Genomic DNA, 24240 nt, shown 5'->3' with positions numbered 1-24240 from the left:
CGTTGCTTCTTTAGAAGATGGAGAGAAAAACAAACACCAAGGGTCTCAGGCTATGCTTCTTTGCATATGTTATCTCATTCTTCACAACCACACAAGGAAGCTCTTTTTTACATGTTTCTCACTGCCTTTGATCACATTTTTATTCAGAATTATCTGTCCAAAGTGATTTGACCTTTATGGAATAAACAAATTTAAGTTTATGCATCAGGCTTCTTTTATTCTGTGGTAGATTTCTGCTGGCTTCTCAGCTGCTGGTTTTTTGGTAAATGCAGCCTTTTTTCCCACCACTGACTTCTCTTTCCACCATCAAGAGCCTTCTTTCCTTCCCTTTCACAGGCTTCTTGCATGGAACCTCTTCTCATCTGATTTGGCTTCTAGTGCTGCTGCTACTTTATCCACCCAGAGCCTAGAGAATTCTTATTCAGGATTCTGCAATGAATCTAACTGTGTGGTACTTGGAGGGCTCTTTGGATCTCTGGGCTTTTCAAGATCCTGCCAAGGTCTGTACTGAGTGTCACGTGTGTGTGAAAGTTGTAGTTACTCTGGAAGGAGGCAGCTCTACACCAAATGCCACACAGATCATCTAAGTTTCGAAAGCACTTTCAGTCCAAATGCAGACATGGCCCACGTGCCCACCAGGAGCAAGTTTCAGAATGCTCCGCTTGCTTACATTAAGCAGAGTAATTCCAGGGATGTTTCTGAAGGCTTTGATGATACTGTCTGTTGTCCTTGTTACACAGGAGGTACCAGGTCCCATGTGCTGGATATGATGACAGTTTCTCATTTTGCTCTTATCAGCTCTCCTTCACTGAGAGGCATAGATCTTTGTGGTATCATTCTAGGCCTTAAGTTTCTTAAGAAGCAAAACAGCCTCCTTGATTTTCCTATAGCCTTCAACTTTATCTTGAACCACCAAAGGACATTCAGGAACTTCCTCAGTATGATGGCCTTTAGACATGACCAGTGCTGGTTCGGCAGGGGCAGCTGAGCAGAGCAGATGGTGTATCGCTTCTGTGTTGAGTTCACTCTGTGGTGCCAATAGCACCAGGTTTTGGTCAGTGCAAATATGCGGCCCCCAGGATGCATTTCCAAAACCACCCTTGCTGGAAGGATGAGTCCCAACACCTTGAACTCTGGGAATTCAAACCAGCTTTATCAGCACCCAAGACTCAGCAGTGGTGCTGATGACCTGCCAGCTCACTGACAACACAGGGCTGTCTATTGTTTTTGCGCAAGTTGGTGTGAACTTAGTTCACAATATCTTGTTGAATGGGAGCCTAGAACACAGCAGGGCAAGTGATATTTCTGCCAGATGATTCCCCCTTTTTAGAGTGCACTGACACCAGTGGACGAGCACATGCGATGGCGTGGAGAAGAGGCTATACTCCTCTCACCCTGGTGGCTCCCAGGAAAAGCCAGGGAAGCCTTTTTGATTATCGTTTTTATTGATGAGGAAATTGAACTTTCAAGCAGCTAATAATAGCAAGATCTAATCCAGACCCCTTTGACTTCAGTCTATGTCCCTTCTATTCTACCGTACCTCCTTTATATATTAGCAAAAGTAAAACCAGTTCACTACTGTCAAGACATCTACTAATATCCATCCACAGAAGGATCTTTGCTGGACATGAAAAAGTTATACAGACATGATTCAGAAACTCTAACTTTGTGGGTGGGTAAACATATTAAGGGTAGTAACTGAGCATATGTCATCTAAATAAACTAGGGTAGGGAACTAAATTATGTCCAAGCCAAATGAGCATAACTGAAGAGCAGATGTGAATGGCTGGATACAGAATGGCTGTTTTAAATAGCTCGTGATCAGATGATCACTTATGAAAGCCCAATAAATGAGCCTATCAATGACAAGCATTTATTGAGAACCTACTGCCTATGTCTGCGGTGACACTAGGGTGGGTCTTGCAGGGCTTGGGGATGGTAGTGGCTGATTATCTCCCTGGAGAAGCTTTGTGCAGGGACAGGAAAGTTATATCAGAACACAGAAGGGTTCACCTGGGCAGGTGAAGCAAAGACCTGGGTTGGTGGCAACCAGTGTAACCAGCCAAGTAACAGCCTTTGGTTTCATGTCAAAAGTAAGTTCTTTCAAAGACTAGGAGACTCAAGTCATGTCTTAGAAGGCAGATGGCCAAAGGCAGGACTACTTGCATATTTTTATGCAAAACAAAGATACCAGGCCCTTATTAAAAAATTATGGGGACCTATCAGGTGGCAGGGCTGAGATGACTTGCATCATAGAAACTGGCAGTGACATAATTTTGGCAGGGGCTCCTATTCATTGGTCTTGCTTAACTGTTTGGCCTGGGTGACCATGCCTGTATCAACTGGTACTTCTTTCTGTTTGGACATAATCTTGAATAGATCCAACCTTTAGCTAGTCAACAACCTATCAGATTCTTCTAAAAGTCCATGCAACATGATGTTCAGGCTTTCTAGCCGTCTCCTAGGAGGAGCTAGGATTGAGAGGTCATGTCAAACTGGCACGGCCATTTCTAGATAATGTGCATACTTTTGAGTATGCAGAGAGAAAATACTTCCCCAGAAAGGGACAGAGAAGTGGAGAAAAAGCTGCCTCTATTCAACAGTCTCAATTCCAACCCATGGCTAGTTTGAGAGGATTTCTATACAGACCAAAACTCCTGCAGATACAAAATATAAAAAGAAACTACCCACACAGGAACAAAATCAGGTATGAAAGAGATGTTACCACAGACATCACAGAAGTGCAAAGAATAATACTAGAAAACAAAGACTATAGGCCATCAAATTCTATAATGTAGAAGAAATGGATAAGTTCCTTGAAATATATAACCTTCCAACACTGAATCATGAGGAACTGCAAAATCTAAATAGACCAATCAACAGAGAGGAAATTGAGACAACCATTGAAAACCTCCCAAAAAGCACAAGTCCAGGACCAGATGACTTCACTAGTGAATTCTACTAAACATTCAAAGAAGATCTGGTATCTATCCTTCTCAAATGCTTTCAAAATATTAAAGAAGATGTCCTGGCCAGTGTGGCTTAGTTGGTTGGAGCATCATCCCATAAACTGAAAGGTTGCAGGTCCGATTCCTGGTCAGGGCAAATACCTAGGTTGTGGGTTCTGTCCCAGCTGAGGTGTGTAAGAGAGTCAACTGATTGGTGTTTCTCTCTAACATCGATGTTTCTCTGCCTCCGTCTCTCCCTCCCTTCTCCTCTCTCTTAAAATCAATAAGCATGTCCTCAGATGAAGATTAAAAAAATGAAGAAGAGGCAATACTTCCTAACACATTTTATGAGGCCAAAATAAGCCTGATACCAAAACCTGGCAAGGATAACACACACACACACACACACACACACACACACACACACACTACAGACCAATATCCCTGATAAATACAGATGCAAAAATCCTAAATGAAATACTAGCAAACAAAATACAATAGTACTTAAAAAAATAACATGTCATGATCAAATGGGGTTCCTTCCAGGGACATAAGGCTGGTTCAACATACAGAAATCAATCAATGTAATACACCACATCAACACAATAAAGGATAAAATAATATAATCTTATTAATAGATGCAGAAAAAGCATTTGATAAGATGTGTCATCCATTTATGATTAAAACACTCAATAAAATAGATATAGAAGAAAAGTACCTCAACATAATAAAGGCATATATGACAAACCCTCAGCTAATATCATAACCAGTGGTGAAAAACTAAAAACTTTTCATCTAAGTTCAGGAATAAGACAAGTATGTCCACTCTTAATCACTCTTATTCAATATAGTAATAGAAGTCCTAGCCAGAGCAGTCAGAGAAGAGAAAGAAATAAAAGTCATCCAATTTGGGAAGGAAAAAGTAAAAGTGTCACTTTTTTCAGATGACATTTTTATATAGAAAACCTTCAAGACTCTACAAGAAAACTATTAGGAACAATAATCAAATACAGTAAAGTTGCAGGAAACAAAATCCACTGCATTCCTAGATACTAACAATGAAATTTTGGAAAAAGAACAGAAAAAAAACCCAATTTCTTTTGCAACTGCAACCAAAAGAATAAAATACCTAGGAATAAACTTAACAAAGGATATGAAGAACCTATATACTACAAACTACAAAGCATTATTAAAAGAAATTACAAAAGACAATGAAATGAAAAGATATTTTGTATTGATGGATTGGAAGAATCAACATAGTTAAAATGTCCATATTACCCAAAGCAATATACAGATTTAATGCAATCCCCATGAAAATCCCAATGACATTTTTTAAGTAAATAGAACCAAAAAAATCATCAAATTTGTATGGAACCACAAAGGACTTTGAATAGTCAAAGCAATCCCATGGAAAAAAAACAAATGAAGCAAGATGTATCACACTCCCTGACTTAAAATTATACTACAAAGCAATCATAATCAAAATAGCATAGTATTGGCAGGTAAACAGACACAGACTAATGGAACAGGATTGAGAGCCCCAAAATAAAACCACATGTATATGGATAAATAATGTTTACAAAGATTTTATTTATTTATTTTTAGAGAGAGGGGAAGGGAAGGAGAAAGAAAGGGAGAAAAACAACCATGAAAGAGAGAAAAACATCAATTGGTTGCCTCTCATATACAACAGAACCCACCACTTAGGCATATGCTCTGACTGGGAATTGAACTGGTGACCAATGCCCAACCAACTGAGCCACACTGGTCAGGACTGGGAAAATAATTTTTGATAAAGAAGCCAACAAACATACAATGGAGAAAAGAAGGTCTCTTCAATAAATGGTGCTGGAAAATCAGAAAGCCACATGCAAAAGAATGAAACTACTGGTAGACTGTTGTTTCTCCCCATATACAAAAATTAACCCCAAATAGATCAAAGACCTAAATATAAGTCCTGAAACAATAAAGTATATAGAATACAACATAGGTACTAAATTTATGGACCTTGGTTTTAGAGAAAAATTTATGAATTTGATCCCAAAAGCAATGAAAGCAAAGGCAAAAATAAATGAGTGGAACTATATCAAAGTAAAAGCTTCTGCACAGCAGAACAAACTGACAATAAAACAAAAAGCTGATCAACAAAATGGGAGAAGATATTTGCAAACAACAATTCTGACAAGGGGATTAATAATGAAATTCTACAAAGGACTCATACAACTCAATACCAAACAAACAAAGAATCCAATTTAAAAATAGGCAGAGAACCTGAACAGATATTTTTCCAAGAAGACATACAAATGACCAACAGATATATGAAAAGATGCTCAATTTCACTAGCTATTAGAGAAATGCAAATTGAAACTGCAATGAGATAATTCCTCGCACTTGTTAGAATGGTTATTATCAACAAGTATTATAACAAGTGTAAGAAAGGTTATGAAGAAAAAGAAACCCTAATTCACTGCTGGTAAGGATGTAAACTGGTATAGCCACTATGGAAAAATTATGGCAGTTCCTAAAAAAAATAAGAATAGAGTTACCATATGACTCAGCAACCCTCTTCTGGGTATCTACCCAAAACATTTAAAAAGATTTACTTGTAAAGAAACATGCACCCTTGTTTTTATTGCAGCATTATTCATGGTGGCCAAGACATGGAAACAACCAAGGGTCCTTTGGTAGATGATTGGATAAAAAAACATGTAGTACATGTGTACAATGGAATACTACTCAGCCACAAGAAATAATTAACTACTACCATTTTCAACAACATGGGTGGACCTTGAGAATATCATGCTAAGTCAAATAAGTCAGACAGAAAAAGTTAAGAACCATATGATTTCACTCATATGTGGAATATAAAACTGAAAATAACACATGAACAAACAAGAAAAACAAAGACTCACAGAGAACAGTATGGTAGGTACTGGAGGTAAGGGGGGGTGAGAGTTAGTAGAGGGTAAAGGGGTCAAATATATGATGATGGAAGATGAGTTAACTTTAGGTGGCACACAATGCTATATACAGATGATATAGAATTGTACACTCGAAACCTATACAATTTTATTAACCAATGTCACTCCAATTAATATCACAAAAAGATTGTAAAAAGCAACTACCTAAGGATGCTGGCTATGGATTAAAACCCAGCCCTATTTCATCCTTAAATTAGTTATTTTCCCCTTTGGAAGTCAGATAAGATTAGTGGGTGTGTATACATTAATAATTAGACAGAGAAAAACACTCCAGAAGGAACCTGAGAATTCTGTAGCTATTCACTGAAAACCAGATAAAATGGAATAATTGGAAAATGTGTGGGAAAAAATAAGAGGATGTAGCAAAACAGCACACCAAGATTAAGTCTAAGACCAAGACAAAATGGAAAAGTTAACAAAACATGTAGGCTGCCTTCCTGACTACATCTGTGGTTCTGACTTCCCCATCTCTCAGGCGCTCCTCCACTCACAGCACTCTGTCATCTGACTCCACCGCACTGATGAAACATCCATCTCAAAGATCCACAAGGACCTTAGTGAGCACAGTGATTCTTTTTATATTTTAATCTTATTTGACCTTTCTTCAAGTATTCAACATTCCTGGATATTCCCCTCTCATTGAAATAGTCTCCTCTCCCAATACCTTTATGGTTTTCCTTCTAAATATCCAGCAGCTGTTTCTCAGTCTCTTGACCTTTGGTTGTTGGTGTTCCCAGGTCTACCTCAACTCTTCTCTCAGTGTGCATTCTCCATGTGCAAACAAGTACATCCTTATGACTTGTATACTGGTCACTTCCAACTGTACTCCTGGTCCCATTTTCTCTCTAATATCCAAATGCAAATATCCAGGCATAGCCTGGAAACGTCCACTCAGAGGTCCTGTGGGCACCTGTAGGGTAAACAGAGACAGTCAGGCTCTGTCACCCAGATGTCTGGGAAATGAAGATAAGTTGTGTTCTCAGCCTTGAGACCAGTCTGACAAACAGCTCCCATAACACTGAGTGGGCTCCCATAACATTGAGTGGGCTCACAGAATCTCACTATGTTACACAGTGTATTCTGGCTCCCTGCAGGCTTTGTCTGTATTTAGTATGTAAGGGGGCAGGGGCTCCCTGCTTGCCCCTGGGGACATGCTGCTTGCAGCTGCATGGATCACCCACCCTTGAATAAAGGCATGTCAATCATCCCCACAGTTTCATGACTTTTCTTCTGTCTGCCTGAATCCCAAGTGAACCTGCCTGGCCTTGACAGGCTGTAAGACAGCGCTTCAACTTCAACATGTCCAAAATGGAATTCCCACACAAATCTATTATTTTTAACCTGCATGTCTTGATGAATGCCCCCTCCTCCCACTCAGACCCTTTTCCTCCTTCATGTCTGTAATATCTCCTCTGTTCTATCTTTACTGACCTTTCCATAGACCGCACTGACACTGTAGCTTCCCAGCTGATTTCCCCGCCTTTAGGGTCACCGTTGTCCATTCTCACTCTCCAGTCACTGCATGCTCATGTTTCTATTCCATCAATCTCAGCTCCTAGATAAGTCAAAAATCTCTAGCGTTGCACAGGAGATTGTTAGTTTGTCCTGCCACTTGAGCATTTCTTCCACTTGCAACCTTCCTCCCTAAGCTTTATCCCAATGTGTGTACGTGTTTCTCTCCCCTTGTTAACTCATCTCCCCACTTCTTTCTCTGGTTAACTTCAACATTTAGATGTCATTTCCTCTGGGGTACTTGTTCTGAGACTCTTCCAGTCTGGATTGAGTTTCCCTTCTATTTTTTTCTTATGACATCCAATACTCACTTTTTAAATTTATTTACTAAGTTTAGAGAGAAAGAGGAGTGGCAGGAGAGAGAGAGAGAGAAAGAGACATTGATTTGTTATTCCACTTATTTATACATCCATTTCTTGATTCTTGTATGTACCCTGACAGGGAATCAAACCCATGACCTTGGTTTATTGGGATGATTCTCTAGCCAATTGAGGTACATGGCCAGGGTCACCCAATACTTACTCCTGTTCTAGCACTAATCACCCTATATCATCCCTCTTTCTTCCCCCTTAGGTTGTAAATTCCTTGAAAGCACAGACTAGGTCTTCTTTCTAAATAACCCTAATAGCACAGGGTCTGGTACATAGTAGGCATTCAAAAAAGTTAGGAATGCATGAATGACATACTTAGAATAAAGGAAAGTTATCTCATTTCTGAGCCTTATTTTAAAACTTGAGGGTATACCCTCCCAAAAAGAGGAATTATAGGAAGAATACAAATAACTGTGTTACTAAGAGAATAGGAGTAAACCTACCACAAATCCATCTCTGGGGGAGTCTCATGGCCATGAAGAAGATGGAAAAGACCACCATATATTAATAAACAAATATTATAACAAGTCTTCTTATCTCCAGTTTTTTCTTCTAAAAACCCACTTGTCTTTCCCACAGAAAACTATTTGTTCTTCTCACAAAAGCCTTTTTTCACTCCCTTTTCTTCCCTACTAAGCTAGGTGGATATGCCTCAAAATTGAACCATTAGCTTCTAGTTACTTCCATAGGAATAAACATTTTTTTCTCCTGTTAATCTGTCAGGCTAGTTCACAGGTTCCCAGGAACTACACCTAAGAGAGTGGAGCAAATGTTTTTCTCCTCCCCAGACAGTGTATATACCATGTATCAATATAGACCATGGGTGGCAAACACAAGGCCCATAGGCCAAATCCGGCACTACCTTGTTTTATCTGGCCGGCACCTTGTTTCTACCTGGTGGCAGTGCCCAGCTCTCACTTAACTGTTCAGCAGTAATTACATTTATACAGTATAAAATTACATTCAGCCATTTGAAGGCAACCATGAGGCTGATGTGGCCCCTGTGAAAATAGTTTGACACCCCTGGGCTAGACCATGACCGTACAGATGTTTGCGATTGCAGTATCATATGCCGCAGCTTGTCCCATGCTTCTCTTGTGAGGCACATCAATTGTTTCTAATTTTTATTATTTTTAAATCTCTCCTTTGTCATGCCACTTTCCCTTGCCTTCTCTGCCACAGAAGATATACAGAAACATACAAATGCATAATTATGTAAATATGCAAAATTTACTGTTTGTCTAGATCTTGAAAAGAAGACTCAAGCAGTGCTGTGCACCTGCAAGTTTCTCCTCTATGGAGCTAATCTAGGCACCAGTCACAGACTTCCTGCACCTACATTTCTCATACTGAACGTTAACAAACACCAGCCACTCAAACCCACCAGGCAATAAAGAAAGCTGAGGTTGGTCTGTCCAATTAAAATACTTGCTTTGATTTGAGCTCCCCTCTCCTAGAACTTTGCACATGATATGTATGAAGAGTTAAACAAGGAAAATTTGTCATAGTTACTAATTTTCTGTTGTGGTGCTTGGTTTTTAAAATTCTGAAGCAGCCACTGAAGTGGATTCAGCATTTCAGAGCTCTGCCACATGTTGGGGCCTGCCCTGCCTGGTCTCAGGAAGCTGTAACCCCCTGTGACTTAGGCTGAGTAAGAGACCTCTGAACCAGGAGCCACTAAGGAGACAAAACTTATTTCCCTGGCATGAACGCTGCCTGTTCTGTGCCTGCCCTCCTATGCTTGATCAGTTAGCCAATGACGGGTAAGATTTCCCATGGGGGGAATCGCCTAAGACAGGCATGATCATGTGGAGGCCTCAGGGAAGAGACTCAAGGCTGTGGAAATGAAGGGGTGATGGACATCGACCCCTGCCCCCTCGGCTTTGTCAAAGCCTGAGTCCTTGTTCTAAGTTGTGAGAAATCCAAGTCTCCTGGCTGCTTTTGTCTCCTCTGTCCGACTCAGGCCTGTGGAAATAACAGGGGCAGTGCAGTCCAGATCAGAGTCAGTGGACCCCCGGGGTAATCATGCCTGGGACATAGAATATGCAAGATCCTGTGAGATCTGCTTGCTGGAGGATTCTACTGAATTAGAATATGAAGGCACGGGCAGGAAACGAGACTAGCCTTTTAGGTCCTGTAGTCTTTTTAAGTGATAAAACACAAACTCTCTGCCCAGAATCCCAGCAGGAGTTCTGTCAGCACCTTTGAAAATCACCTATCCCTTTTGATCTTCCCTGCTAGACTGGAATCCACAAACTGTGTCTGTATTCTTAATAAAAGCCTACTCAGGCAGGGGCTTGGGGTGCTCTCCACTAGAGAGGGTGGCCATTGTGCTCTCCACTAGAGAGAGTGGCCATTCCATCCCTATTTCCCCACAGAACTCTGTTGTCCCTGTGTATGTTTTTCTTGTGTTTCGATGAGCCATCCACAGCATTCTGCAGTCACTGCAGGCCGGTGGTCATGTCAGCCACAAGTATGGCTTTGTTTTTTTTTAAGTAATGTTTATAGGCTTGGTTTATATTATCATTTGGTTTATAATGCTGACTCTAAAACCTTGATTAAGCAATTACCATGTGAACAGCACCACACTTTTGGACTACAAAAGGCTAACATGTGGCCCTTATCTCAGAAATTTATAATATAGTTGGAAAAATGAGAAACCCAAACTTTAAATACTGAGGAACTTATAATCATTGTGACTCTTGATAATAAAAACATCAGCCATAGAGTATTTACTCCTTAGTGAACAATTATTAAGACTTGCAGTTTCTTTTAAGTCTTAAAGAAATTCTGGAGCAATTTTTCCACAACCTGGAACATAGGAATCGATGATCAGAAATTTGGATTCATTTCAGAGAATTCTGAAGACTCCATGAGAAACCAATGCAGTCTGGAGAACGAAACAAGATCCGGGTGCCGGAAAAGGCCCTTCTGTAATTTTCAGATGGCTGAGCTAAGAAACGCTTTCTGCTACTGCCTTTCGGCACACTGAGGAATGGTCAGGGTCAGGGAAAATAGGACTGGCAAAATGTTTGCACCAGGGTACAGATAGCACCCCACTTTTCGTAAAGGTTACAGTCTATGGAAGGGCACATTGTAAGTAAGCATTATTCAGGAAAGTATTCATTCCCTACCTCCCATTGTGTTAATTCAGCGGGGTGGGGTCCAGGGCCGGGCTTCCTCCCCGCTTCCTGCTACTGCATTGGGTCACCATCACCTCCAGCTGAAGGACTTCGCTGCTCTTAGAAGCAGGTGCTGAAGCTGCTAGTTAAAACCTTTCTTCCCTGTTTCAAAGAGTTCAATTTCTGCTCAGTCAGATGGGATTAAATTCCATCTACATCCTTAGGGATTTACATTTTTTGAAAGAAATAAAGAAAATCTCAAAAAATTAATAAACATGATTTTTGTTACAACTCTTCACCTTTGGCACAATGCTGACCTTATAACATATAAGAGCCCTTCACTGGCCCTTTGCCTCTTTAAAGAAATAGCTGAGGATTTCACAGAGGTTCCTAGGAATGACTGATTTATTCCTAGTTGTTTGAAAAAACAGATATTCCAGGGAAAGATATTATGCATTGTTGGAGAGTGTGCCTAAATCAACAAAAGGGCTTCCATTCAGTAAGTTCTTTCCCATAAATTTTGAGCCATACATTTTCAAATCTTGTTCCACAGAGTTTAGGAGGTCCTCAAACATTTTACTCTCACTTTTTAAATTTGTTTTTGGTTCCTGAGATTGGTGGTTATCTGTGATTCCTAAAAATCATGTATAGAAAAAATATATGAGTGTATTCTTGTGAATAATTGTGAATTGATTAATACACTTTATCAAGGAACTACTGGTATATGAGGTGCAATTCTAGGGACTAAGGATATAGCAACAAACACAGCAAATAAAAATCCAATAAATAAGAAAATCACATAATATGTTAGAAGGTGATAAGTGCTGTCAACAAAAGTAAAATGAGGCAGATCAAGAATGCTAGTGGGAGAATGGCAATTTTAAGTTTAGAGGCCTCACTGAGCAGTTACCATTTGAAAAAAAATCAGAAGGGAGTGAGGGAATAAGCCATATAGATAAATAAGGAAAGAGTATTCTGGGCAAAGGGAATAGCCAGTGCAAAGGCCATGAGGTAGGTCAATGTATGTGTATTTGAAATACAGGAAGGAGATGATCCGGCCACATTAGAACCAGTAAAGGGGAAAGGGAGACCAGAGAAGTAGGGGTGCAATATGCTGATTGTAAAGGTCTTTAGCTTTTACTCTGAGAGAAATGGAAAGTACATATATGAATGTAAGTTGGGAAGTCTTTAAACATTAGAGGTGTATATTTTCAACACAGCATTCCTATCTCCTCATCCCATATTTCCCAGAGATTGCTGCCATTTTGGGTCATGTCTTTCCAGAGGTTTTTCTGTGGGATTATATACATAGATGGGTACATATAAAAATACATAGTTTGTTGTGTGATGGGGTATGTGAGTGTCTGTCTCTGTGCATGTCCTTTTATTTTTATATGCTCTGTTTTAATCAGAAATTTGCTTTTCACAATGAATATGTCTTGAAGATGTTTCTTTTTCAAGACAGTACATATGTTTCTATTTCATTCTTTTTAAGTATTTCATAATATTCCATGCTACATATATAAACACATGCTACATTTTATTTAACCTTATAGTAAATATTTAGGTTTTAATTTATGTTTCCCCTTCTTTCCTTCCTTCCTTCCAACTTCCTTTTCTTCCTCTTCCTTTTTCCCCTATATTGAATTACTGTTGTCTTAATGTTATATTTAACAGCATAAAATTACATGTTACATGAAACAAAACACAAGAGGAAATTTGAAAACTAAAGTGTGTGTTACGTTCTGTTAGAAAAGCAATATATCTCCTAGTCAGGCCACATACCTGGGTTGTAGGCCATGGCCCCCAGCAACCGCACATTGATGTCTCTCTCTCTCTCTCTCTTTCTCCCTCCCTTCCCTCTCTAAAAAAAAATAAATAAAATCTTAAAAAAATGAAAAAAGAAAAGCAATATATCTTTTCTAGATTGGAATCACTTAGATTTGCCTCCTTAGAAAAGAGGCTTAGTTTACTTCTTAAGAAAGGACTTACCTAATGTTTATTGTTCTGGAATAAATGGAAATCAGGAGAGCTTGAGCATAGTTACTCTGAACTTTACTAAGAGTTCACTTGGTCACCTTAGCCAAGTCAGTCATAGGTCTACAACAATGGGAACTAAGGATCCTATATCCACAACCTGCTTCTTCTATGCTGGCCTCTCTTTTCCTACTACCTACAACCTGAACCAAGATGGCATCCAGCCAGCACTGTTGTTAGGTCATGTGTGTTAGTCTGGTCAGCCTAACTTTGATGTCAGCCCCTGGAGGGTAGGGTCCATGTCTTACCTTCCTTTTTTTCCCCAGCAGACCCAAGCTGCTCCTTAGAATCATGGTTATTTATTTTAAATATATGTTTAATTATACTTAAACTTTTACTTGCCAGGTTAGCTTTACTTGGTCTAGAATAAACCTTGGAATAAAAGTTCTGCCATCTCTATGTGTATATCTGCACTTCTTTGAAGTATGCCATTGATTAGGAAGTTCTTAATGTTGTGCTGGTCTGGGTCCCACCCTCCACCCCCAGGTCTTGCTGATAGAGACAATTGCATTAGTGGCAGAATGCACACACGCTTTGGTCAGTTAAACAGCAGAGAGACACAGGTTCCTCTGCTTTGCCCATGCTTACTTACATCACAAAATGGTCAGCTGTGCAGTCACTAGGAAAATTATCACAAAGGATCACAGTAGTATCATGTAAATAATTTCATCCTTATTTATGTTTACAGTAAAGATTGAGATGAGAGACGAGTCCCTGCTGGAACCCGGGGGTGTCAGTTCATGCTACTTCCTCTCTTCCCTTCAAAAGGAAATAATTAGCCATATGAACTTAAGTTGTTTAAAAGGTAGAACACATTTAAAAGTTCATATACAGGGTGGGACAAAAGTAGGTTAACAGTTGTTCATATGGAAAATAATACAATAATTAGTAAACAATGCAAGAATAAACTCTGTCTCATGTGCTCACAGCTGCAAACTGACTTTTGTCACCCACTGTATATTCACAGACATGGCAGCAGTTATTGCAACGTTTGTGTTAGATTTTGTTTCTAGCTGGAATGAGAAATAATTTCACACACATTTCAAAGATTTGTTGTGCTCTTCAATTAAAATGCAGATTTATGTAAGGGAGTCATCTCTGCTATTTTTGGGATTTAAGTACAATATTTTCTCTCTTGGGATACTCAAAGTGAAACTACTACTACAAGAAAGAAGGGATTCCCCCAAATTAAAAAGTGATCCTCACCTTAAAAAAAAACCTGGAGGACTTATTTCTTAATGATTACAGAGTTTCTGTTTGGAGTGATGAAATGTTTTGGAAATAGAGTGATGATGGTTACATTATATTGTGAATGTGAGTACTGCCACCGAATCAAACACTTAAAGTGGTTAAAATGGCAAATTTGATGTTATAAATAGTTTACTACTTATAAAAATAATAAAAAATAAATAATAAAAAATAATATAGATGGAATTTCTTAGCAATTCAAGATTTTTTAAACTTTCATTTCTTTTCAATAAATACTTATTGGATGCTTCATTGTGCATAATAGAGGGATGATTCAGGACAGTGACTTACATATAAAGACAACTTAGAGAATGGCCAGTTCAGTAACCAGTATTTCACGTGTCTCATATTACCATGTCAATTTTGTAAGGAAGGAACTACTATTATCACCACTTTATTTTATAGTTGAGAATGTTTGGATTAAAAAAAAAAAACTTGTTAAGGCTGGCCAAGAGTGGTACGAGAAAGTCTTTCTTTGTAAATGCCACTATTTCACTTGACATCATCATGCTTTCAGAATATGAAATGCCTATTTAATGCAGTCATAATTTCCTGGTTTAGAAGAGAATATTGAGACCTCTAGTCAAGATGGAGGCATGAGTAGACATGCTTCGCCTCCTGGCATAACCACAAGAAGAATTACAACTAACCTCGAAACAAAAATGCCCAGAACTGCCAGAAAATCAAACTGTATAAAGAAGTCCAACAACCAAGGATTTAAAGAAGTCATATTCATCCAGATGAGTAGGAGGGGTGGAGATGTGGAAATGGGTGGAGAGGCGGTGTGGCTCAGAGAGGTGGCGAGAGGTGACAGTGTCAGGGGTGAAACAGGTGATCCCACACGCATGTGTGGTAGATAAAAATGGGAGGGGCTCCTAGGGAGTGAGTGAGTGATCCCAGTTCCAGACTGCACAGCCCAGGATTCTAGCACAAGGAAGATAAGGTTACAACTTCTGGCTATAAAATACAGTGGGGGTTGGGGAGGTGGAAGAAACTGCTAGTTTCTCAGGAGTGTCTGTTTGAAGGTACCATGTGAACTTAGAATGTAGGCAAACCCACCCACTCTGGGATTCACCACCAGGGAAACAACTAGAAGGGCAACGATTGCATACGGGAAGTGGGTGAGGTGAATGGAAACAGGGCGAGTGCCAGGCAAACCTCCAGCAGCCAGGCAGTGTCACTGTCCCCTCTCTGACCCTTCCCATCACAGAGAGCCACAGAGCCGCAAAGCCTTGAATTGGGTTGCCCCACCCTGGCAAATACCTAAGGCTCTCTGCCCCATACAATTTAACAGGTGTGCTAAGACAGGGAGTCAAAGCAGCTCTATTAAATACACAGAAACAAACACAGGGAGGTTGCCAAAACAAGGAGACAAAGAAATATGGCCCCAATGAAAGAACAGAACAAAACCCCAGAAAAAGAACTAAAGGAAAGAGATAGCCAACCTATTAGATGCAGAGTTCAAAACACTGGTGATCAGGATGCTCAGAGAACTCAATGAGTATGACAAAAACATAAGGGAGGAGGGAAGGTCACACTAAGTGAAGTAAAAAAAAAATCTACAGGGAACCAACAGTGAAGGGAAAGAAGCGGGATTTAAATCAATGATTTGGAACAAAATGAAGAAATAAACATTCAACCAGAACAGAAATAATAAAGAAGAATTTTTTTAAAAATTAAGAATGTATAAGAAGACTCTGGGGCATCTCCAAAAGTGCCAACATCTGAGTCATAGGGGTGCCAGAAGCAGAAGAGAAGGAGCAAGAAACTGAAAACTTATTTGAAAAAATAATGAAAAAAAAACCTTCCCTAATTTGGCAAAGGAAATAGACATAAAAGTCTAGGAAGCACAGAGATTCCCAAACAAGAATGCCAAAGGTTAAAGATAAAGAGAATCTTAAAAGCAGCAAGAGAAAAGCAGAGAGTTACCTACAAAGGAGTTCCCATCAGACTGTCAGCTGATTTCTCAAAAGAAACTTTGCAGGCAAGAAGAGGCTGACAGGAAGTATTCAAAGTAATGAAAAGCAAGGACCTACATCCAAGATTACTCTATCTAGCAAAGGTATCATTCAGAATGGAAGGGCAGATAAAGTGTTTCCCAGATAAGGTAAAGCTAAACGAATTCATCATCACCAAGCCATTATTACATGAAATGTTGAAGGGACTTATTTAAGAAAATAAAAAATCAAAACTATGAACATAAAAATGGTAACAAACTCATAACTATCAACAACGGAACCTAAAATAAAACAAAAACAAAAACAAACTAAGCAAACAACCAGAGCAGGAACAGATTCATAGACATGGAAATCAACTGGAGGGTTATCAGCTGGGAGGGGTAAGAGGGATAATAGGGGAAAAGGTGCTGGGATTAAGAAGCATAATTGGTAGGAACAAAATAGGCAGGGGGAGGTTAAGAATAGTATAGGAAATGGAGAAGCCAAAGAATTTATATGCATGACCCATGGACATGAACTAAGGTGGGCAGGGGTTGTTGGAGGTTGTTGGAGGGAGGAGGGTTCCAGGGTGGAGGGCGCAAAGGGGGAAAAATGGGACAACTGTAATATAATAGTCAATAAAATATACTTAAAAAAAGAGAACATTGAAAAGAATAGCATGTTCTAAATATAGCTTCTCTCTCATCTTCAAATCTGTCGGGACCTTTGCACTGAAACTTAACGCTGTCTTGGTTTGGGTTTCTTTCACTTCCTTTCCAAATCTGTGTTGTCTTCCTGCCTATAATTTTTTGCTAGAAGGCTGGGCCTATGAAAGGAGACCCCCAGTTACGTCAGAGCTAGCCAAAGACAGGAAGTTTATACAGAGCAAACCTACTTGCTAGAATTGGTTTTGATCTTTCTTAAAGTTGTTAGCTTTAGAGACGCTGTAATCAGGACTCTATGGCACAAAGAGGAAGGTGTAAAAATACCTCTCTGACGTGTGAATTTCGTTCTGCTTCCCATCCCCTTGCCAGGAACGCTGGAAAATCACCCCCAGCAGACCAGGTCACCAGTTTGAATCCCAGTGGTTGAGAAAGATTCGGGAATAATCAGCTAATGGAGAAAAAAGGGATTCCACGAGATCTGAAGACTGTCCTTTTGACCCTGGACATTTCCTCAAGGCTGGTTTATTTTTGGAAAGCCTCAGTTCTTCTGGTGCTGCAGGACCTACCCTGGGCTGATAAGTTTCCTTTTTGATTCCATTTTCTCCTGAGAGCTGACAGAGGGCACTTCCTGGACCTTAAAGAACATAGATCTTGGTTGAAGTCTCTTCAGGGAGACTTGCAAGTGCAACACCACTGCCTTGTCTGTTTGGGTTTGGGCGGCTTTTTTACCAGCGTCAGGCACCGTAACTGAGGTGAGTTGTTTGCCTGTTTTTGTTTTTCCAAATGTTCATACTGAGCACAGAATCTTGCTTCTGTTTTTGGTGTGTGCTTTAACAACCTTAAATCTGTACTTCTCATTCTTGTTAAAAAGCAGGCCCTTCAGAAGTCAGTGGGTCTGGGGTGGGCATGAGATTCTGCGTTTCTGACAAGGTCCCAGGTGACTTCAGGGCTGCTGGTCTAGGAGTAAGGCTGTGAGCAAACAAGGGCTTCAACCCCCGACGTGTTTTGCTTCTGGGGGTGAAGTGGGTTAGAAGGGGGCTGTCAGAATTAAGGAATGTAGCCAAGCACATGCTTTACATAGGGTGCCTGAGGGGAAAAAATCATACAGCATCCCGCCCTAGTTGTACCTCTTTTGGTGGGGCATCTCTAAGTGCGGGAGTTCCTGTTAAACAGTTCCTGGGTGTGGTAAACCAAGTCACCCCAAGGAGAGAAGATGTAAGGCAGCTCCTTAGGTGCCATGGGCCACTTTGAGCAGAGCCCGAAGTCTTTCTGTGACTTTTATAATCTGGGGATTAGGTGTCCATAGCATGCCTCACACTGGTGTCATCAGTGATCACGCTGGACCTTTCATCTTCAGTTAAAAATTACGTATCCTGAGAAAATAACTCATATCTTTCTCCTACTATTTGGAAGTGAAGATTGTACACATAGGAATCTATTACACTGTTTAGAATCAATTTGAGTAAGGAATATATGTTTTATCTTCTTGTGAGAGGCCTATGTTCCTCTTTAAACCAAGTAGCTTCCTGTTCTAAATAACATATTTTAATCTGAAAGTAGCTTTTAATCCAAAGATACATGAAGAAGAAAAAAGTATAGATAGATAGGAAAAGGTACCTATTCTGTCCCTATTTGAGGGGAGAAAATAAACATGGATGAAAGAAGGGGAAAAAGCATGTTGGCTGGGAAAGTCATGCTTTGTAAAATGAATGAAAGAAACCCGGCCCAGAAGTAGAATTCTTTCCCACACATGCATGGGAGTTGTAGGCTAGTAGCTTGTGTTTGCTCAGCTGGAGAAATGTGCTTGAGACAGAGCAGGTAAATTATCAATTTTGTTACCTTAATAAACATGCTGAAACTATTTGTCATTAAGTCGAGGATTATGCAATGGAATGAAGGGTCAGAGGTGTGAATGGACCTCTAGAGATCTGGTATGAAAGCATGAAACCATCCCAGACAGAGGGGAATTGTTTCTGCTTGAAATAAGCTTCCACTGACATTCCTTTATGTCATGGCATATAATGAGGAGTGTTATTAAAAAATTTAACAACCTGTGTGGCACAAACATTGACCAATCAGAATAGGAGCTATTGTAAATAACCCACACCATAGCAAATCTCTGGTAGGCAGTAAGAACATACAGGGCTGAACATTAGCCTAAGCTATCCCAGATTTTAATTAAACTTTTTTTTTTGTGGGGAGAAATGATAAAGCTCCACATGAGTTGAGAGACATATATAGTAAATCCTCATATAACATTGTTGATGAGTCCTGTGCCTTTAAGCAAAATGATGTATAATGAAACAATTTTATCATTAGCTCACTGATATAATGAAAAAGAGTTAAGTTCCTACGGTGTCTCATCAACGTTATAATGGAACGACTTTGAACAAAATGACATTATTTGTTATTGGAGGGCCTGGCAAACCGTGCCAAGACTGTCCTCATTTAGTTAGGTGAGGCCATTCCCTCTCTTTCCAAGGCCAGAGCAAACCCTGATTCCAGCTGTAGATCTTCTTCAAACTGCACTATAGAAAGCACAGTTCTCTTAAGTCACTGCAAGATTCAAAATCTTCTTTCTTGAATAGGATTAGGGAAAATGCGTATATTCTTTTGTAAAGAGTTACAGCAGAAAGTGAAATTGATCACCATGCTCTCCTTCCATACAGAGCATTATCCCACTTGATTTTTCACAACCATCTTGGGGTACAAGTCATGGGGGTTATTATTTTAACCTTTCAGTGAAGACACTGAGAATTTGGATGAGCAATTTGCTAAAGGGCACAGGTGTGGCTGGATAGTGGGTGTACCCGATTTAATCTTGGGCTTGTTTCTCGAAGTTCAGGTTAATCCTGTCCTTTCTTTCCTTCAGTGTCTTCATGAGACCTCCAACAATCTATGTTGTTCTCTACTAGGGTTTGTCTTCTTTTTATGTCATAATTTCAAAACTTTGCGCATTAAAAAGGATCCTTTTTCTATTCTTCTGTCAAAATTATTCATGTGTCGTCTTAGCTTTACCTCCATTTAGGCCTTTAATCCCCAGAAATAAAAGTTTAAAAGCAGGTATCATGCTTAAAAGTCACCTGGGGAGCTTGCTGAAACTCATATTGTGGGCCCCAGTGCCAGAGGTTCTGGGTCAGTAGGCTGGGGCTCAGGTCTGAGAATTCGTATTTCTAGTAAGCATTCAGATGATCTTAGTGCTACCATTCGGAGACCATGCTTTACAGGCACGGCATCAGTCGATAATTCAAAATAGCATCCTTATAGTTTAGTGAGGGGACTTAGTGTGCTTAGCTACAGATTACAGAGCTAGACTTCCTGGGTTTGAATATTGATGCCATCAGACATTAAATGTGCAATCCTGGGGAAATTAATCCATCTGCGTCTCAGTTGCCTAGTCTGTAAAATGGGTTCAATGATACTACCTACATCACAAGGTAGTTGTGAGGATTAAATGGCTTATTACTTAGTCTTATTATTATTAAGTCTTGTTCAATTCATAATTGTACTTTGCAAATGAAATACCAACAATAAGAATTCACACAGATGCCAAATGCTCTTCTTTGATGTAGATGTTACCCCAGAGTTTAATCATGAGATAAACATGTTCTTTTTTTTAAAAAAAAAAAGACGATTTTATTTATTTTTAGAGAGAGGAGAAAAGAGAGAGAAAGAGAGAAACATCGACTGGCTGCCTCTTGCATACCCCCAACCAGGCCTTGGCCCACAACCCAGGCATACACCCTGACCAGGAATTGAACCGATATCCTTTTAACTCTCAGGCTGGCACTCAATCCACTGAGCCACACCAGACAGGGCAGATAAACATGTTCTTATGTGTGTGTGTGTGTGTGAGTGGGTGTTCTGGGCTATCACCTAGCACTTCCCACCACAAGGAGAGAGAGTAAATGATGCTGAGATTTTGACAAACGCCAGTCACATAGGGCCTTATATACTCTTCTATAACCTTGGATTTAGCTCTGACAAGGATGAAAGTCATTAACATAATTTGAAGCTGAGGAGTGCAATCAGAATGGCATTTTATCTATCTATCTATCTATCATCTATCTATCTATCATCTAATCTTCACCTGAGGATATGCTTATTTTTTTTAAAGATTTTATTTATTTATTTTTAGAGAGAGGGGAAGGGGGGGAGAAAGAGAGGGAGAGAAACATCAATATGTGGTTGTCTCTTGTGCACCTTCTACTGGAGACCTGACCTGGCCCGCAACCCAGGCATGTGCCCCAACTGGGAATTGCACCCATGACCTTTCGGTCTGTGGGATGAAGATTCAACCAGCTAAGGCACACTGGCCAGGAAAGGGTTGCATTTTAGAAATGTTTCTTGCTACAGTATGGAGGCTAATTTGGAATAAGAAGAGGCTAAAGGCTGAGACCTGTTTGAACACACTATCGCAGTTGTCCTGACAGAATTAACAAAGCCTTGAACTAAGGCAGTAGGGTAAAGCACAGAGCAGAGATCCCATGGTCCAGCTGATGGCAAGGAGGATATGCCATGACTCAGAAAGGAAATATGGTACTGTATTAAAACTCCCTAGTTTATGCTCCTTCTTTATATCAAAGCTCCATGAGGCTGAGGGAAGCCTTACTTCTCTGTAGGAGTGCCTTACTCCTTACGTAGTCCAAACCATTAGCTCCTAATAGGCCCTTGGTGGATGTTTGTAAGTGAATTGGTGAGGGAAAATAAATTAAATCTTCTCCCACCTCATATCCCTCCTCTCTTGCTTTTGCTCTTATCATACTGACCTTCCTTCAGGCCTTTGAAAATGCCCAAATGTGGCCTCCAGTCCAGAGAGTGTTAAACTATTGCCTTTGGGGAAAATTCATACCGCCACCTAGTTTTTACAGGTAATTTTATTGGAACACAGCCACACCCGTCAGATTGTGTATTGTCTGGGGTTACTCTAGGGCTGTAGCAGCAGAGTAGAGGAATTGTGACAGATACCACATGGCCTGTGAAGCCCAAAATATTTACTATCCGGCTCTTTACAGAAGAAATTTGCTGACCCCAGCTCTAGTTCTTTGAAATTGCTGACTTAAAACACCACCCTCAACAAAGCTATAGTAATCAAAACTGTGGTACTGATGTAAAGAAAGACATATAGACCAATGGAACAGAATAGAGAGTCCATAAATAAACCCTCATATATATGATAAAATTATTTTTTTCTAGGTTGCCAGACCATTCAATGGAGGAAAAAAGACTTTTCAACAAATGGTGCTGGGAAACTGGATAGCCAAATGCAAAAGAATGATGTTAAATCCTTGTCTTGCACCATATACAAAAACTAAGTAAAAAGGGACCAAAGTCATAAATATAAGAGCTAGAGTATAAAACTCTTAGACAAAAACATAGGGGAAAAGCTTCATGACATTGAATTTGGCAGTGATTTCTTGGATATGATACTAAAAACACAGGCGATGGAAAAAAAAACTAAATAAATTGGACTTAATCAAAATTAAAAACTTTCATATGTCAAAGAACATTATTAAGAGAGTGAAAAGACAACCTGCAGTATGGCAGAAAATATTTGCAGATCATGTTTCTGATACAGGGTTAATATCTAAAGCACATAAAGAACTACAGCTCAAAGACAAAAGCCAACCAACCCAACTGAAAAAGGGCAAAGGACTTGAATAGACATTTCTCCAAAGAAGACATGGCCAATGAACACATGAAAGGATGCTCAGCATCATTAATTATTAGGGAAATGTAAATCAAAACCACAATGTGATATTACTTCATACCCACAAGGATGAAAAAAAAAGATATTATTTATTTATTTTTAGAGAGAGGGGAAGGGAGGGAGAAAGAGAGGGAGAGAAACATCAATGTGTGGTTGCCTCTTGCGCACCCCCTGCTGGAGACCTGACCTGGCCTGCAGCCCAGGCCTGTGTCCTGACTGGGAATGAACCAGCCACCCTTTGGTTTGCAGGCCAGTGCTCAATCCACTGAGCCACAGGGCTAGGATGAATTTTTTAAAAGGGAAAATAACAAATGTTGGCTTGGATATGAAGTACTAGAACTTTTGTGCTTTGCTAGTAGAAATTAAAAATGGTGCAGCTGCTAACACAAATAGCTTGACCATTCCTCAAAAAATTATACATGGAATTACCATATGATCCAGCATTTCTGCTTCTGGGTATATGCCAAAGGAATTGAAAACAGGCACTCAAGGAGAGATCCGCACTCCCACATTTGTAGCAGAATTATTCACAATAGCCAAAAGGTGGAAGTAAAATTTAAATGTCCATGGACAGATGACTACCACAAAATAAGGTATATGCATATAATAAAATATTATTATATTATTCCACCTTAAAAATTTTTTAAAGATATTATTTATTTTATTTTTAGAGACAAGGGAAGGGAGGGAGAAAAAGAGAGAAACATCAATGTGTGGTTGACTCTCATGTACCCGCAACCGGGGACCTGGTCTGCAACCCAGGAACGTGCCCTTACTGGGAATTGAACCTGTGACCCTTTAGTTTGCAGGCTGGCACTCAATCTACTGAGCCACACCAGTGAGGTCCACTTTAAAATTTTCAACATGTGCTTCAACATGTATAAACCTTCATGGCACTATGCTAAGTGAAATATGCCAGACATCAAAGAACAAATACTGTATGATTCCACTTATAGAAGATACCTACAGTAGTCACACTCATAGAAACAGAAGGTAGAATGTTGGTTGCTACTGGGGAGAGGAGAGAGGGAGAAGTTACGTTTAATGGCTACAGCATTGTAGTTTGGGAAAATGAAAAAAGTTCTAGAGATAGATGGAGGTGACAGTTGTACAGCAATGTGAATGTTCTTAATGTCATAAAACTCTGCCTTTAAAAATGGTGAATTTTATGTTGTGAATATTTTACCATGATAAAAGAAAAAAGAACTCTACCCTCGTGTCTTCACATGGCTAGTACTTATTATTATTCAGTTTTCAGCTCAAATGGTATCTCCTCAAGGAAACCTCCCTATACTCTATGTAATTTCCTTGTAAGATATATGACTATCTGAAATATTCTTACTTACACATTTATATAAATATTTATCATATGTCTTCATCAGAATGTCAGCTTACTGAGGATAAAGTCCTATCTAATTCAAAGCTGTGTCTAACACTTAGTTCTTGGCACATGGTAGATGCTCAATACCTGTGGAATAAACGAATAAAAACAGCTTAGTGAGAAAAAGATGTTCCACCGGAGGTTGTACTAGTGCATATACTCCATGGGAAATTTAAATGTACACTGTGTATTCAAAGACGAAGTGAAACTGAAAATTTAACTTCACCAGTATTAGCTGTGGTGGTGGAGTGAGAGGGCATGAAGAAGAAATGAATCAATTATATTTGGTAAAATATTTCCTTTCATTGGCTTTCCGTATGACCTCCCT

At 39.6% G+C, this 24240-nt stretch overlaps 1 protein-coding gene and 1 pseudogene across 2 annotated transcripts in view; one reads left to right on the top strand and one right to left on the bottom strand.

Annotated features, from left to right (window-relative positions):
* Window positions 1-386: 386 nt before the first annotated feature.
* The window catches only part of LOC123806732, an 87931-nt pseudogene continuing 64077 nt past the window's right edge, over window positions 387-24240 (bottom strand).
* Window positions 17037-24240, top strand: part of LOC123806799 (broad substrate specificity ATP-binding cassette transporter ABCG2) — a 123976-nt gene continuing 116772 nt past the window's right edge. For both annotated transcript variants that reach the window (XM_045820140.1, XM_045820141.1), the window contains exon 1: window positions 17037-17573. The gene's annotated coding sequence lies outside the window, so the exon portion shown is untranslated. The remainder of the gene's footprint in view (window positions 17574-24240) is intronic.

The sequence above is a fragment of the Phyllostomus hastatus genome, unplaced genomic scaffold, assembly GCF_019186645.2.
Source record: "Phyllostomus hastatus isolate PE091 unplaced genomic scaffold, TTU_PhHast_1.1 phas_scaffold_39, whole genome shotgun sequence".
NCBI lineage: Eukaryota > Metazoa > Chordata > Mammalia > Chiroptera > Phyllostomidae > Phyllostomus > Phyllostomus hastatus.
The sequence above is the reverse complement of the archived record's forward strand: the minus strand, read 5'-3'. Positions and strand labels throughout refer to the sequence as shown.